The 17,500-nt window shown below is 46.4% G+C and overlaps 1 protein-coding gene and 1 long non-coding RNA gene across 3 annotated transcripts in view; one reads left to right on the forward strand and one right to left on the reverse strand.

Annotated features, from left to right (window-relative positions):
* gnao1a (guanine nucleotide binding protein (G protein), alpha activating activity polypeptide O, a) overlaps nucleotides 1-17,500 on the reverse strand; it is a 96,394-nt gene that overhangs the window by 33,460 nt on the left and 45,434 nt on the right. The gene's annotated exons all lie outside the window — the stretch shown is intronic.
* The window catches only part of LOC121724203, a 61,788-nt gene continuing 61,696 nt past the window's right edge, over nucleotides 17,409-17,500 (forward strand). The window contains exon 1 of the long non-coding RNA XR_006035158.1: nucleotides 17,409-17,426. This is a non-coding gene — a long non-coding RNA (uncharacterized LOC121724203). The remainder of the gene's footprint in view (nucleotides 17,427-17,500) is intronic.

The raw sequence follows: 17,500 nt of genomic DNA on the forward strand, positions 1-17,500 counted from the left end.
AACTGTCTTTCAGAAGGACTCTGGGTTCATATCACATCATCATCCTAGTGGGAGACTGACACATAGCCACACAAATTTCCCATTATACCCGGGGGTCAAAGGTCAAAGGGCAAGTTGTTCTATTTTCCTCTGTTTTGAACTGTTGTCCTCTTTCCTTTTTTAAGCTATTTTAATTCAAAACAGTAGCAATCAGCTTGGAGAACAGAGAACAGACATATGCCCCAGCTGTGATGGGGTCGAAGAGTTTAAGTGTGTGTGTGTGTGTGTGTGTGTGTGTGTGTGTGTGTGTGTGTGTGTGTGTGTGTGTGTGTGCGTGTGTTTGTGTGTGTGTGATCTAAGCAGCCCCCTTGCGCTGCCCAAGGAAAAGGATGAGCAGGAACTGCAATGTGTAATTATGCTGCAGGGAGGCACAGGGTCTGCAATCATGCCCATCCATCAGAGGAGAGGAGAGGAAGATAGAGAGAGAGAGAGAGAGAGAGAGAGGACACAAAGAGAAAAAGGGAAAGAGTAAAGAGAGTGAAAGACAGAGGAAGTGAGGCCGAGGAGCAAGACAACCAGTGGCAGACAATGAGGAGAAAACAATAGAGAGAGCTAGTCGTGTCCAAACAATGAGGAAGAGAGAAAGACAGACAGGCAGAAAGTGAGACTTCGACAGAGACTGCTTGACAGTGAGACAGTTGGCGAGAGGATGAAAGACAGACATCAGGCACTCAGTCCATGTGAAAGACACAAACAAGTGGGGGGAGACAGACACCTACTGGAAGTCAGACAGTTGGGATAACCAAAGAGACTGATATGGGCTCAGACTAAGACAGTTGGTGCAGTTGGTTCACAGGTGGAGACAGATCTAAGCTATCAAACACAAACAGATAATTGATAATTGACAGATAATAACACAGATAGATAATTGCAGAAACTGGTGGAAATTAGAGGGAGACAGATACTGACTGTCAGGCAGACAGCAAGGGGGGAGAGAGACAGACAAACAAACAGAGTGAAAGGTGTGTGAGAGAGAGACAGTCCCTGACTGGCAGGCAGACCCTGACTCATGGAACAGTGCACAGGGTGCTGTAGAACAGCTGCTGGCCTTCAGTCTAACACGCCCCTCCATGAGACACACACACACACACACACACACACACACACACACACACACACACACACACACGCACGCACATCAGCATCACCAGCCTGCAGACTACACCACAAGCCTCCTGATGGGTTCCATCTCACCCACAGCTCTTAGTCACGCCAGCTTTTATTCCCTTTAATACATCTAATCATTCAACCTTTAATTAATTTACACGGTTTATTACAATGTGATCTGGGAAAAAGTTAATTATGATAATGTGATAGTTTGGTATTTTAATACATCTACTAATTCGACCTTTCATTAACAATGTTTATGACACTGACATGGGAGAAAGTTTTACGGTGATAGTGCGTGTGAGTGCATAATATCAGGGGAATGGTCTTGCAGTGTGTCTTTCTGGTTGAAATTCCTCATATCTGCAGCTATGGCAGTGTGGGTTGCAGATTTGTGTAACTCTTCCCATGTGTCCACAGTGGTTGGGCAGGCTGCATTCTAAAATAGTGATAATATTACCCTGTAATTTCCACAAAAGAAACATTCTGTTGCGAAGAAAAAAAAAAACCCGAGAATGAATGATCACAGTAGAAGCCGAGCAGAAGATCAGCCTCCAGGATAGTAAAAATAGAATAGACTGATGGTATTCAGTGTAAACAGCAATTGTGTTCACAGCCACACCCAAATCAAATTCCATCCAATACTTCCGCCTGGGCATGGGAGACATTAAGATTAAGATTGCACAGAGGAAATTGGCCATAAGACTCAGACCGCCGTTACTCAAATACTACATTACTGGATCTCCAGTTACGGCTAGTCCACTATGTGCAAAAGCATGGAAGTGCATATACCACACCCATCCACACTCACATCCACTCATATATAAAACACACACACACACACGCACACACACACAGATACACAAACACACACACACTGTGTTTCTCTGTGAATTCTCTGTGTCCCCTCTAGCTGCGGGGTGACCCTTTGAAGAGTGTGTTAGCCCCATGACATGAAAGACTTTGAGCGTGTGTGTGTGTGTGTGTTTCACTTTCCCTATTATCTAGTCTGTCAGTTTGTCTTTTGGTCTGTGTGCCTGATGGTCTCACATCTGGTCAAGACTGGACGTCCTACTGCATGGTTACCCATCCACCCGCTCTGATGGTGTGTGTGTGTGTGTGTGTGTGTGTGTGTGTGTGTGTGTGTGTGTGTGTGAGAGAGACTGGATGTCCTACTGCAAGGTTACCCATCCACCAGCTCTAATGGCATCTAATGCAGCAGAGAAATCCACACCCCCTCAGAACACTCTTGTGCTTTGTCTATTCTTTATTTGCTCCCTCACATTACTGTATACTTCTCATATTTCTATGTGTGTGTGTTTGTGTGTGTGAGAGAGAGTATGCGTGTGTGTGTGCGTGAAAGAGAGTGTGTAACTGTGTGTGTCTCTTGCCTGTGTGTGCTTGTGTGAGGGAGAGTGACTGCACTTCTGTGTTAATGCGTGTGTGTGTGTGTGTGTGTGTGTGTGTGTGTGTGTATGAATGTATGCTTTCTTCTTCACTAATCTGGCTCTGTTTGGCCCCCGCCCCCACTTCTTTGTTATGTCATCCCCCTCCACACAACTGCTTGGATGCACAGGGGCGGCGAGGCGGGGGTGTGTGGGGGTGTTGGAGGGAGGCCGCCTTCCTTAAGGAAATTGAATTGAGAGCGACACTGAACTAAACTGTGTGCCCCCCTTCCTTCTCTGCGTCCTCTTCATTATCACATCTCTTTCTGTGTTGCTCTCCTCTCCTCTCCTCTCTCTCTCTCTCTCTGTCTTTTTCCCTTCTCCTCTCCTCTCTTCTTTTCTCTCTCACACACTCGATGGCTCCCTCCTCTCCCCTCCCTCAACACTCCTCCGCATCATGTGACAGTCAGCTCCAGTTGCCATGGTTACAGGCCCTTTCCTGGGGAATGCAATATTAGGACTGATGCTCTCTCTCTCTCCTGCTCTCTATACTCTCTCTCTCCCTCTCTGATTTTTCTGTTCTTGTCTCTCTCTCCATCTCTCTACTCTCTTCTTCCTCTTTCACACACCCTCTGCTTTCTCTCTTCTTTATTTCTCTTCTCTCTCTCTCTCTCCAGTGGCAGCTGTTGAATTATTGATCTAATAAAATATTTAAGTGTTATTCTGCCTTCCTGCTGAACGCTCCAGTTGTGCCTTAATCGTTGGCAGTCCTTAAAACCCTGCACCTCCACACACACACACATACACACACACACATAGAGCAAACAGCAAGTATTCACGCAGAGCTAACAATGCTAACTGTCCTTGTTGCGCTAACACACACCCACCCTCAGCTGTGCCAGCGTCCCCCCCAAGGACTCCGTTAGCCAATCCGATCGCTCGCTCTATTACATCATCCACCGGGACACATCAACATCCCATGTCACTGGCTCCTAATGACACCCTACGGTGTCACTGGAGAAGGCGGCTGATTGCCACACAGTTAACAATATCCTTTTAGGATCAGTGTCATCTTCTTGGCCAGGTTTACAGGCAGAAGCTGGGACTGCTGGGACTGGGGTCAGACACGAGGCTGTGACATGTCAGAAAACCTCTGGGAGGGAGCTGAGCGTGTGGAAAAAAAGGCTTAATGAGTGTGGCACTATATGACCTTTAAGGACTGAGTGGACATGCCCTAATGTTTTTTTTTACATGGGTGGGTGACCATACGGTTATTTTCTTTATAGTGAACTGATTGACCGGCTATAGTATCACCCTGATAATTGTAATGGATTTGCATACAGTAGGCTTTTTGTGCTAATGTATTAGATTATCATTGCAGCACAGTTTTTGTTTCTCCTGCTGCTGATGGTCCCAGTTATCTCGCCCCACCCCCACCTACAGTGCATCTGCACCATGTGACAAGTCCTAAGCTTTCATTCTGACATTAAGAAGATGGATTAAGATACTCAACAGAGCTTCTCCTTCTCTCTCCCTCTCTCCCTCTCTCTTTATCTTCTCTTTCATTTTCTCTTCTTTCTCCCCTGTTCCAGAGCTTTGGCAGGTTAAGCCAGACAGGCCTGTCTCTTTGCTGAGGACTGCTGGTGTTGACACACTCTGCACAGACATACTCAGCACGGCCCTGCCCATCACACCCGTCACTCACACCCGTCCCAATGACATACTCAGCACGGCCCTGCCCATCACACCCGTCACTCACACCCGTCCCAATGACATACTCAGCACGGCCCTGCCCATCACACCCGTCCCAATGACATACTCAGCATGGCCCTGCCCATCACACCCGTCCCAATGACATACTCAGAAAGGCCCTGCCCATCACACCCGTCCCAATGACATACTCAGCACGGCCCTGCCCATCACACCCGTCCCAATGACATACTCAGAAAGGCCCTGCCCATCACACCCCTCACTCACACCCGTCCCAATGACTGTAAAAAATAACAGACAGCCTAGCATACGCTCGGTCAAAAGTGAAGCCACAGGGCGACACTAAAAAATGTAACCAAATATGGTCATTTCTGTGCAGACCCTGGACACTTTACTACACAGGCTCTGGCTCCAATTTTGCCTCATTTCACAAGATCTTACGTACTTGATGCTGTCCGAGTTTTATAAAGTGATCCTGTTTTATCCTGTTCCTGTCCTATTGCCCTAAACTCCACCGTCCCCAGCCACACACTGTGGAAACCTCAGCTGGGGTGGGCTTCAGCTGGTGGGCATATGGATGGATCCTGTTGGATCCAATCCCTGTAGTGTAAAAAATAACCAACTACATAACAAAGCGGAGACAATCCAAACCGAGCAGTGGCAAAGACAAAAAACTCGAGGTTTATTAACGAATCCGGGAGTTTGGTACGGTTGTGACGCTGGGATGGCCTACGTTCTGTATCAACTCCCGGATTCGTTAATAAACCTCGAGTTTTTTGTCTTTGCCACTGCTTGGTTTGGATTGTGTCCACTTTGTTATGTAGTTGGTTATTTTTTACACTACACCCCTGTTAGGACCCAGCACAAACACACAGCTGCAGCATCTGACTAAAGGTTACCCACCAAAACAGCCACAGCACTGGGCTGACAACCTACCCATTCCCCCACCCAGCCCCTGTGGAGTGCGTGCGCAAGCATACGTCCACCCACTGTGGCCCTGGTCAGCCACAACATGAAAGTGAGCCGCAGGCGTCAGACAAACGTGGAAAAAAAAACTCCCTAGCCTCACTGAGTCAACACTTTATTGTTCACCACTGGTCCCATCACCACCTAAGCCAACGCCCCTGCTCTCCCTGCTTCAGCCTCTCAACCCCCACCCCCCCACAGACCCTGTTCCACCTGCCCCATCTGCCCCCCCCCCCCAACCCCCCCCCGGAGTGCCCCAGTGCAGCACTGAGCGTGCTCATGGGAGACCTGGGCGAGAGGGTGCAATCAAATTAAAGAGGCCTGTGAATAACAAACAAGTCAGGCGTCGGGGTGGCGGAGGACAATGGGGAGGGGGAGGGCAGCCAACGGTGGTAATTAGCCAGGATCTGTCTGTTCACCCAAGTAGAAAAAGGAGACCTGGCTGCACGTGTGTGTGTGTGTGTGTGTGTGTGTGTGCATGAGGGAGAGAAACAGCGGCGCCGCCCTTTAGTATCCCTTGAGAACTGCAATAGTCAGGTAGGGGGCATCACCCTCTCACACAAACGCTTCTGCTTCCTCCTCAGTGTTTATTGTTATTTACATCCAACCCGCCAGAAGGTGGCGCTGCCTCATTCTACACACAGCCCTCTGCTCCTCATGGAAGGGGCACCAGGGTGTGGTCCCTGGTAGCCATGACAGAGAAATCAGCTGCCTTGGACTGCTGTCTCACGATATATCACTGTGATGATTTAGTGCCTTCAGATCAGACGTCTCCTGCAGCGCCTTGTCACCAGTGAGGAGGAGACGGAAGGTGGCCGGGGTCCAGCTGGATGTCATTTAGCATATTAGAGCCTTAACAACTCCTAGGAGAACACGACCCAGCCGTCATTTTAGGAAACCTCTCTCTGTCCTACATGGACCTGACTGGAGAAAAGCAAGGGGGATGTGTATCTCTATATGTGAGTGCTTGTGGTTGTACTAGTGTGTGTGTATGCGTGTGTGTGTGTGTGTGTGAAAGAGAGAGAAAGAGAATGAGAGAGAGAGGGAGAGAGGGAGAAAAAGGCTGATAGAGCGAGCACATGAGAGTGGGAGCTAGAAGAATGACATGGAGGAGAGCGAGACTAGCATGCACAGGCCAGCACTCCAGCCAGCCAATGGCAGCTGAAATCACTGTCATGTTCAAGTAAGTGTTCCCCCCTCCTAGTGTGTGTGATGAGCCGCGTCTCTGTGGCAACCAGGAGCAGTATCCTAGCAGCACGCCACAGCTTATGGAAAAATGAATGAAAAGCCAGCCAGCCGACCGGGAAGAGAGGGAGAGAGAGAGAGAGAGAGAGAGAAAAGGGGAGAGTCCAGATCTGAAAAAATAAAAACCCAACAAGCTGCTCACAGTTGAGCAACTGGGAAAAACAATCTGTCCTCCTCTCTCTCTCTCACTGTCTTCTCTCGCTCTCTCTCTCTCTCTCTTTTCCTCCCTACCTCTGTCCCCTCACACTTTCATCTCTAAAGCAAACACAATCAGCTGTCGCTAGAGGGATAATGGACAGGGGATACACTCACACAAACGTGTGCACATGGACACTCTCCCTCACACTCATAATCACAGACACACACACACACACACACACACACACACACACACACACACACACACACACACACACACACACACACACACACACACATACAGTACAAACTCTGACTCTGGTTCAAACACTCCTGCTCTCAGACACACACACCACATCACTCACATCACTAATTCTCTTTCTCTGTCCCTCCCTCTTTCCGAACACACACACACACACACACACACAGACACACACACAACCACACACACTTGCGCCGAGCTAGAGAGTGCTGATTATCAGCAGAAGGTTCCCACAGTGGCCCTATATATAAATCTTGCCCGTGTGAATGCATTACTTTGATAGTGATAATGGTAATTAAGATAAGCGCTGTTGAATCATATTATCTTATTGTCACAGTTTGTCCGACACGGGGTGGAGGAGAGGAGAGGAGAGGAGGAGAGGAGAAGAGAGGAGAGGAGTGGAGAAGAGAGGAAAGGAGATGAGAGGAGAAGAGAGGAAAGGAGAGGAGAGGACAGCCCGTACCTTTCCTGTAAGCAAAGCAGGCGAAGGCAACTATAAATAACTGCATAAAGTATTCACATCACTCTGTCCGACTGAATAAGGCACACTCAGTATCGCACATACAAATATGAGTGTGTGTGTGTGTGTGTGTGTGTGCATGCGTGTGTCATGTCAGTGTGTACACATCCATGCATGTTTGAGTTTGGTCCTCTTTGTGTGTATGTGTGTGTGTGTGTGTGTGTGTGTGTGTGTGTGTGTGTGTGTGTGTGTGTGTATGTGTGTATGTATGTGTCTTCTTAAAAAGAGGAGCACTCAGGCGGACTAAATTAAACATAACCACTCAGAGCGACTTGCACACCTCCTCCTCCTCCCCTCCTTCTCCTCCTCCCCCTATTCCGTTTTTATTTTAAAGAGCCGACTGGAAGAACTGGAAGACTCTGGAATTCCAGAACCATGTCTATTCTGGACGCCTGAAGCCCAGATCATGTGACCATTCGTATAAATCACATGATTGTTCAAACAATGGTAAGCATTGTAAAATGTAGAATTTAACTGCTCTACAGATGCTACCGAAGACTGCAAGGCCAGTTAGTTTGTGTTTTGCTCTCCATGTTGCATTGACCACTAAGAAGCTAGTAGTGGAAGTCGAAGTGAGTCAGGGAGAGTCGAGAAACATCAAACTGATTAGATCCAATCAGAGAGGGAGCACGGGCTTCTACGCCGTTGTTTTCAAATAGTTGCGGATTTTCCTGTCCACATTAAAAACGCAAAGCCAAAGTTTTCAAAATGAAAACGGGGCGGACAACATTTTTTCTCTCCAAATTGTTCCATTGCGGGAGCTTGAAAACGCCAGAGTCGTGTAGATGAAAAGTGCAAAACAGTGTGGATGTAGCCTGGGTTGCGACAACACACACACACACACACACACACACACACACACACACACAGTCCTGTCCGTCAGCTGCCCTGCTGAGAAGGAGGGGCTCTGATGGGCTTTGTGGTGCTTACAGCCAGCCTGTCATATCTGAAGGTTTGTGCTTCTTCTGATCTGTGATCTGCACTGGTGCTGTTGGACTCATTTGGAGTCGAAGGGGGGGTGGGGGGGGGGGGGGCTGCTATATAATCTGCAGGATGACAGGCCATGGAGGCAGGATTAAGTCATTTAGGCTTAGAGCTCTTCATGTATGAGTGATTGCTATTGATTTCAGGCCCTTTTTTCCTCATGTTCGATCCTTGTTTGATAGTCAACAAGAAAAGAAAAAGGATCTTGCCAGATTGATTTCTGCTTCTTCCAGTTCATCTCTCCTCTTAGTGCACATATATCAAACCGCTTGGATGGATCGCAATCAAACTGTCCCTGTCTAAAGATAATGTACTTACAGGGGAAAATCAACGGGTGAAGGAAAGAAGTGCCAAGCCGAATGTGATTAGAAGGCAAAGCTCTTCTGTAGTAGTGATTATCATTGTTTTTGTGCATTTGTGTGTACGTGTATGTATGTGTGTGTGATTGTGTGTGTGTGTGTGTTTGTGTGTGTGTGTGTGTGTGTGTGTGTGCTTGGGTTTTGGCTGTGCTTGTGTTATGTGGGCGTATGATAATGTGCCTATGTGTGTCATCGTGTTTGTGTGTGTATGGGTTCCAGCAAATGTGCGTGCGAATGTGGCAAGGGAACAGGTACTGTGTGTGTGTGTGTGTGTGTGTGTGTGTGTGTGTGTGTGTGTGTGTGTGTGTGTGTGTGAGAGAGAGAGAGAGAGAGAGAGAGAGAGAGTGTGTACTACACTGTATGCCTTGAAGTGAGTACTTGTTTGTGTGTATATCATCTATTAGAAATGTATGTCTGTACATGACAGGCTGGTGCTTAAGTGTATGAATGTGTGCATAGAAGTGTGCGTGTAATAAAATGTGTATGTGTGACCGTTTGTGTGTGTGTGTGTGTGTGTGTGTGTGTGTGTTAGAGAGAGAGAGAGTGTGTAAGTGTGTGTGTGTATGTATGTGTCCATGCTCAGGATTCTTGGAAGAGAGCCCTGCCTGCTCAGCTCGCTGCAGTAAATGGCTAGAAAGCAGCAGCTCTGCACCAGCTGGCCGTCTGACTGGGCACTTTGAAACCACATCTCTCCTCCAACCCCCCCCCCCCCCCCCCCTTCCATTTCACCCTCCCTTCCACAAACGCCTCCATCTTCCACCCGTCTCTCTATCTCTCTCTCTCTCTCTATCGCTCTCTCTCTCTCTTTCCACCCCCCTCTCTTTTCTCCCTGCGGTCTTCCTCCAGCCCATTACTGGCATTCATAGCAACTCTATTCAAGGGGCTCCACTCTGTTTTCAGCTGGCTCTCTCTCTATCTCTGTCTTTACACACACACACACACACACACACACACACACACACACACACACAAACTAACTCTCACACTCTCACACACACACAAAAACCACACACACACATATACAAACAGGCACACACATACGGACAAACACACAATTATGACGATATTAGCGTTAGTCCAAGAAGAAAAAAAGTAAAGGGCACATTAACCCACATCTGCACACACACACACACAGACACACACACACACACACACACACACACACACACACACAAACACACTGTGTACTGTAAGCCTGCATTCACACAAGAACGCACTCATAAAAAAACACATGCACTTGAACAAACAGCCACACACACATGCTTTTTCACACACGCATACACACACACACACACAGACACACACACACACACACACACACATGCCAAAGCACATGTACTCTACAAATATTCACATAAGCATGTTATCAGAGAAAGACAGACATGCACATACACACACACACACACACACACACACACACACACACACACACACAGTATCTTGTGAAAGCTGTTCCATTTCCAAGCTCCATACATGTTCTCCCCCCACACTGAGGAGGCATGCATGCAGAAAAGCCCATCCGTGTGTGCATGAGTGGCCCCATACCCATGTGCCCACTGGCGAGGCCACAGAGACAATCCCCCTCCCCTTCGCATATTACCCACGTCGCCTGTACCCGTGCCACAAAGAGCGCCCAACAAAACCCCACCACAGCACAAGCAGCTAGCCTATACACACCGCCACCAACGCGCCGCTGGACCCTCAGAGCCTTTCATCGCTCCTTTCTCCAGAAGCTATTCAAGCTCACGCTGCTAGTACTTCACACTCTATCTGTGTCTTTCACTAATAGGAATACACCCCCCTTACACACACACACACACACACACACACACACACACACACACACACACACACATAACCCAAATTCACACAGATTTTTCTGTGAAGGAGGAAAATGAAAAACATCTTGACAATGTTAGGTGTGTGGTAAGATGTGTTTTTTGCTAACATGGAAGTCGGTTCGTGTATAATTCAGAGGAGGTCTTAAATAAGTCAGCACACTGTACTGTCTAACATCAGACGTGTGTGTGAAGGGAGGGGGCCTGGGTGGTGCTGAGTAGGGTGGGGTGGGGGCTGCTGTGGTCTGCTGGAAGGGGGAGGTGTGTGTGTGTGTGTGTGTGTGTGTGTGTGTGTGTGTGTGTGTGTGTGTGTGTGTGTGTGTGTGTGTGTGTGTGTGTGTGTAGAATGAAGATTGTAAACAGGTCAATGGAGGCCTGCAGGCACTGAGCAGGTCACTTGAAGACTCGGAGGGGCTCTAAATTCAGAGACCTATGACTGGGCTTGGCCAGAGGGAAATGAGAAAATGCAAGACAGAGAAAGCAAGAGAGAGAGAGTGAGAAAGGGAGAGTGAGAGAGAGAGAGAGATGGAGAGAGACAGATATGGAGAGTGTGAGAGAAGAGTGAGAATGAATATGTGAGCATGTGCATATGTGTTAAAGTGTGATCCAGAGAGAGAAAGTGTGAGTGTTGGAGAATGAGAGGGTGAGAAAGAGCCAAAGTGGAATGCAGAGGTGATGAGCAAGAGAGAGTAGGAAGGAGCAGAGAGAGAGGGAGAGAGAGAGAGAGATAGGGAGAGAGAGAGAGCAGGGAGGAGATGGCTGGCAAAACAGAGTGTGAAAAAAGAGAAATGACCAGAGAAGAACAAGAGAAGAACGAGAGGAAAGGGGGGAGGGAGAGAGATTAGGCTACAGAGAGACGAACAGTCCATTTAGAGTCCAGACACGTTGGGGCCGTCGTCTTATGTCATCTCAGACTGGCTCTCGCCACTCCTCTCCTCTCCTCTCTTCTTCCCATCCCCCCTTTCTTTCTCCCATTTAATCAATAGCACAGCACTTAGGAGCACAGCACAAAGAGCACAGCCACATAGGGGCCTGCTCATTAGGGTTAGAATGGAGGGTGGCCTGGGAGCAAGAGATGGACCCCACTCCATACACACTAACAATGCACACCAACAACACACACACACACACAAAATACATCAAATATATCAAATACATCACACTGTTCTATGCCCATGCAAGCGTAGCTATTGGTTTGAGAAAAATCAGTCATGATAGCTTTGTGTGGAGTGCTCCTCTGCTTTGGTAGTGGGGCTGCTTTAGGGACGTCATGGAGTCTGCTTCCTGTACTGTCGTATGTGCAGCTCTCTCTCTCTGCAGCGAGTGCCAGCCACAGCTTCAGCCTCCATTACTGCAGGACTATGGAGCTTAACACCTTTAGCTGCAGCTAATGCTAATGCTCCTACTGCCTTCTAGTCTCTGTGGACTGGGTGTTCTGACAGTATCTTACATGGCACTGCAGATCTGATACAGATACTGCTTTGCTAGAGTGCCTCAGATACTGCTGCAGAGCTCTGTGCGTGATATCTATGTGAGTGCTTATGTTATAGAGTAACAGTCCCTATCCAAATGGGCATTATGATAAGTCCCAGTGAGGGAGTCAAAGAGAATGTCAAGCTCTCTATTCTAAACTATGTGGAAGGATCTGCACTATGATCTAACAATGCAAAGCTACATGAACACAAAGCACTGCAATGCTGACATTCCGGAAAAAAGTCTAAGTTTAGCCACATCCCCATGCTGTCAAGGCGATTAAAAGAATTGCATCTAATCCTGCTAACACTACGCTATCTACTATGCTAGTGGTACAGCTATGTCAACGGTAGAACAATGCTAGCAGTGGAGCAGTGAAAGAGGGATACGAGTAGCCGCTGTGGGCTTAGGGGTAGTCGGTTCTGGTCACTGAGGGTTGGCGGTGTATCTGGGCCAAAGTAAAGGATGTGGACGGTGTTCCCCAAGTTTGGGCACTGGAACGTATGAGGGGCTGATCCCTCTGGAACACCCTTCCTTTCTCTTTCTCTCTCTATCTATCATTCTCTCCATCACCGTCCCCAGCCTGTTCCCCTCGTTCGCTCACTTGCTCGCTCGTCTCTTGAGAGAGACCCATTTTAGGAGTAAATAATTAATTGGCAGACAGATGCAGCTTTTTATTTAGTTAATAATTCAGAGCTGCTGCCTCCACCCATGGATCTGTAGGCACTGCTCTCTCCTCTGTGCCCCGGCTGCCACACCCTCCCATCCGACCCACTCCACTCTCGTCACGATGCGACCGGAGCTGTCTAGGTCAGCTTTTAATTTCTCTCTCTATCTCAAACAATGCCTGGCTCTTTAATTGAGATAAACATTAAACAATCCCACTCTGATCTCTGGAAATGTGCAGTCACAGTGGCTGTGGAACCTCAGTTTTGTAGGGGTGTGTGTGTTTGTTAGGGATGCCATGGTGATATGCAGACGTGAACCGTGGTAATACGGTACATTTACTATAATTTTCCAAAACTTGCTCATTGAGAATTAAAAAAAAAAAAAACAGCTGACAGCTCCAATGTGAGTGACAATGGAAAGATGGCGACTACGGAACCAGAGCAGCAAATTTTGAAGAGGCAATGCTGTCTTTCATATCCACTGTGAGAGAACGTTTTGGATTTCACTAGCTAACGATGGTAGGTAAGACCGAAAACAAACAAAGTGTAGTCTACAAGCACTGCTTTGCTACTGCAGTCTACTCCTGGAAGCTTCTGTCTTATATGCTGTTATCACTGGGCTGTATTTATTGTTATTATAGTTCAGAAGGGAGAGTCCACTTGTGAGAGAAAACTCTTGCTCTTGCTTTACAACAACGATTTGCGAAAAAATAAATCAGAGAAAGGACGCCCACTGCCCAGGCCAGAAAAGTTAGCAAAAGTGAAACTAAAGTAAGTTTCTTCAATTTAATGGGTTCTTCCTTAGCCTGTCTACTTTCCACCAGGTTGCATGGACATTGGGCCGGCATAGCCTTTTCCTAGTTACAGATAGATAAACTAACGAAACCGCACCAAAAACATAGCCTAATATTTTGGACGTAATAATAAAAGCAGTACAAGTGTTTATATATACGATTCACAGCCGATTAGTTTTGTGGGTTTCTGCCTAGGGATTTCCTCACATGGGAAAAAAAGGTGTATTAGAATGTCCCCTCCTGTACACATTTAGGTATGAAAGAGGGAGAAATTTAAAATAACACCCATCTAGCTCACGCCACTGATAGTTTGACCTCCAGAGCAAAAGAAAGCTATGCCACTGTAGCAGGCTACAGTACATAGGCCTACTGTAGAAACCAAGCCTAATCAGGCACATAGCCATTTTCTAAATGCAATTTTTTCTCTGTAGGGAAAAAGTATAGTTAATTGTTGAAATATGTTTTTGTAAATATTAAGATACTGAAACCATACCATTACTGTGGCTAGAAAACTGTGATGCATACCGAACTGTGGGCACACTGTACTGTTGCATCCCCAGGGTCTGTGAGGGAGTATGGTCAGGGTCAGTGACTGACATGGAGGAAAAGATGTTTGGGTCGTGGTGTGGTGAGGAGAAAGACAGGCAAACATGGCTGCTACGTTCCAGGGCTGCACAGTTAAACGTAATAAAATTGCGATCTCGATTCACACCAACAATATATGCAATAATTTTAGAATGACTATGATTCTGCCGCATTTTTATAAAGACTTCAAAACAGTGGGAAATTCCTACTATTATAATAGCCTACTTTCTTCCCGTAAAAAAAAAAAAGGGTTATACCACGTGACGGAACAGTGGAAACCTGGCACTAAGGAAAGCAAACCCAGTGAGAGCAAGTGAATGACAGGAAGGGGCAGGACAAAGATTGCACTAGGACAAATGAAATGGACAAAATGAGTACAGGCAGTTTAGAAAGCTTACAACCTAATGGCTTTTACTTCTATAACGTGTTATCACAACTGTCAGTCAAGGCATGACGACAGAGTTTCAGTTGAAGGGGGATTACTACTTAACTTGTTTTGAAGAATACTGAGATCTGTGACAGCAATCAAACAATTAAAAAAAAATAATTTCAATAATTTCAAAACAATTTTAATTTGAAAATATTGATATCAGTTATTGGCCAAATTGTCATTTTAAACATGATTATTGGCCCAGAATTTTACAAAGATGAATCCCTAATATAAAATCGTGAGAGAATCGTGATCACAATTCTAAGCAAACAAAATTGTGATTCTCATTCTATTCAGAATCGTGCAGCTCTACTATGTTCTCTCTCTTTCTGGGAGCCTTTAATGGACCATGATGTGCAACCTGCTCCATCTCTATCCTCCCACACCCACAAATGTATGAACAGCATTATCTCAAGGCAAACCATTGTCTCAAAAGGATTCCGACAGACGACAGAATTTTATGTAGTGTCGTCAAACAAATCACGAGTGGAAAAGACAACGTGTGACGGATTGTCTCCTCTGCTTTTAAGAGGAAGAGATATTACATCTGACAGACTCCATCTGCCCTATTTCAGTTGAAACCAAAGCCATCCTCCTCCTCCGCCTCCTGTTTCAGCTTGTGCTTCGGGACTCAGATTATTTACTTCTCTTTAAGTACCATTGACCTGAAATCTGAATTTCTGCACACGAGCAAACGGAGCCAGCTTAGATTCAGGCGGCTGCCTGAATAAAAATGTGTCGAGGAGGCACGTCATCGCTAGTCAGCCACCACCCAGAAAAATAACACCAGAAAATTTCCTCCCTCCCTCTCCTTCTCAGTCTCCCTCTACCTTTTCTTCCTCTCTGTCATTCATTTCTTCATCTTTTATAGCCAGAAATGAGTAAAATAAAAGGTTTCTCACATCAACATATTCCCTCTCCCTCCCTCTAATTCTACTGTCCTCTCTCTCTCTCTCTCTCTCTCTCTCCATCTCTCCCCCCATCTCTATATCTGAGCCAGAAATGGGTGCTTGAGCAGGGAAACAGAAGAGCACTGTGCCTCCAAGTGTGACTAGCGCCATGGAAACCCCTCACCCGGGAGAAAAATGGTATTGGGGAGTGATGTTTCAACAATACCAATTGCATCAATAACAACCAGCCGTTGCCTCATCAATCATCCCTGCATCCCTGGCCCTAATTGGCTGTCTCGCGTCAGCTTCAACGTTACAGCCGTACGTTATTGCTTATAATTACCAAAGTGTGGTGACTAAACAGCATCCATTATCACTGTTATATTACTAGTTACATAATGACCACTCTTGCTCATGCTATTATCTGCATTATTGTGTTTTCTGGTGATGCTGATGCAAGTTTATGCACTTGATAATGACTACTGAGTTGTTTGTGATGACGTTATCACTGTTTTATTCCATGCTATCTATCTTTTCTAATGTCTCTCTTTTTTTATTTTTCAAATTCAAACGCTTTCATGATGGCCGCCTCAGTCTCTCAGTCAGTCTCTTACATGCATCTCATGTCCACAAGGGACAAGAGGCTCGTTGAGTAACACAATTCTGACTTAAACAGACATGTTTTAAACAGAAAAGGTGAGCTAAAAAGATGATGAGATATGAGATATGTGTGTGTGTGTGTGTGTGTGTGTGTGTGTGCGCGCGTGTGTGTAGTCTATTCTCTTCCTCTTCAGCCACAGCGCCATGCTGCTGTTATCTCTTAACCTTCAATTAACAGTGGCAGGCAGTGTGGGGGGGCACAGGGTGGGTATTGATCAAGAGTTAAATGCCAGCGCGCGCTCATACTAACGCCCCCAACCCCCTCCACTCCCAACCCCACAGCCCCTCGCCCCCCCTCCAAGCCTGGGCAGAGCCATGCAGGGTATTCCTCCGCACCTGAATTATTGAAGACTAGCAGCTAATTACACAGAGAGGGAGAGGCTCAATGAGACAGCAGGGGAAGATAGAAAATACACACACACACACACACACAAATATATAAACACTCACACACAAATATATAAACACATACACACTCATAAATATTTACATTACATTTAGCAGGCACTATTTGTCCAAGGTGACTTGCATACAAATACATATAAATATATAACTATATACATACATACAAATATATATAAATATATAAATATTCACTCACACACACATAAACAGTACAAGACACAGAGACACACTCATGCAGTGTAGACTAAGCAAGTCGTCTGTATTCTGACTGCATTTTCTGACTTGGTTTCTCTTTGACAGATTCAATCTGCTCCCCTCTGTTTGCTATATGCCTGTGTCAGGTGCCAAGCTTCAGAGCGTGCACACACACACACACACACACACACACACACACACACACACACACACACACACACACACACACACACACACACACTTCTGCTGTCTCCTGTCTGCTTTATGCCAGAGTCAGGTGCCAGGCTCAAGAGGCAGCACTATAAATCCCCCTGTAAGTGCAGCCAGCAAATTTTGGGGAGGGTTGGGTTCTGGGGCCCGCCACCGCCACGACACACCCGCACCACAACTGGGCCATATCTGGGCCACAGCCCCGCCACACTAGACGCATATTGCAGACTACCTGAGCACGGAAAAGAAAAGCTCCAGAAAGCCCTGAGTCAGACTGTTCATTACCTACAGTACAGTGCAACAGCACAACGCCAAGGACCATTAAACCTCTGCTGAATCAACGTCTCCCTCTAACTCACACTCACACACACACATACACACACACACAAACTATAAGCACATGGATTGATAGGTATATTCATTCACACAATAAGACACAACATCCAACACAATACGAACACAATACTTACATACAAGATACAGACATTACTCATCACACTGAGTATGTTAGCCTACAGAGGATATGTAAACAGGGCTCTCATTTTAATATTTATACACAATCTGTGCATACAATCCAATGTGATTTAAATAGCTCATCACATAAGCCTGTCATTAAAATTCTGTATTCTGCAATAAT

Source organism: Alosa sapidissima, chromosome 11, assembly GCF_018492685.1.
Source record: "Alosa sapidissima isolate fAloSap1 chromosome 11, fAloSap1.pri, whole genome shotgun sequence".
In the NCBI taxonomy this organism is placed as follows: Eukaryota; Metazoa; Chordata; class Actinopteri; order Clupeiformes; family Clupeidae; genus Alosa; species Alosa sapidissima.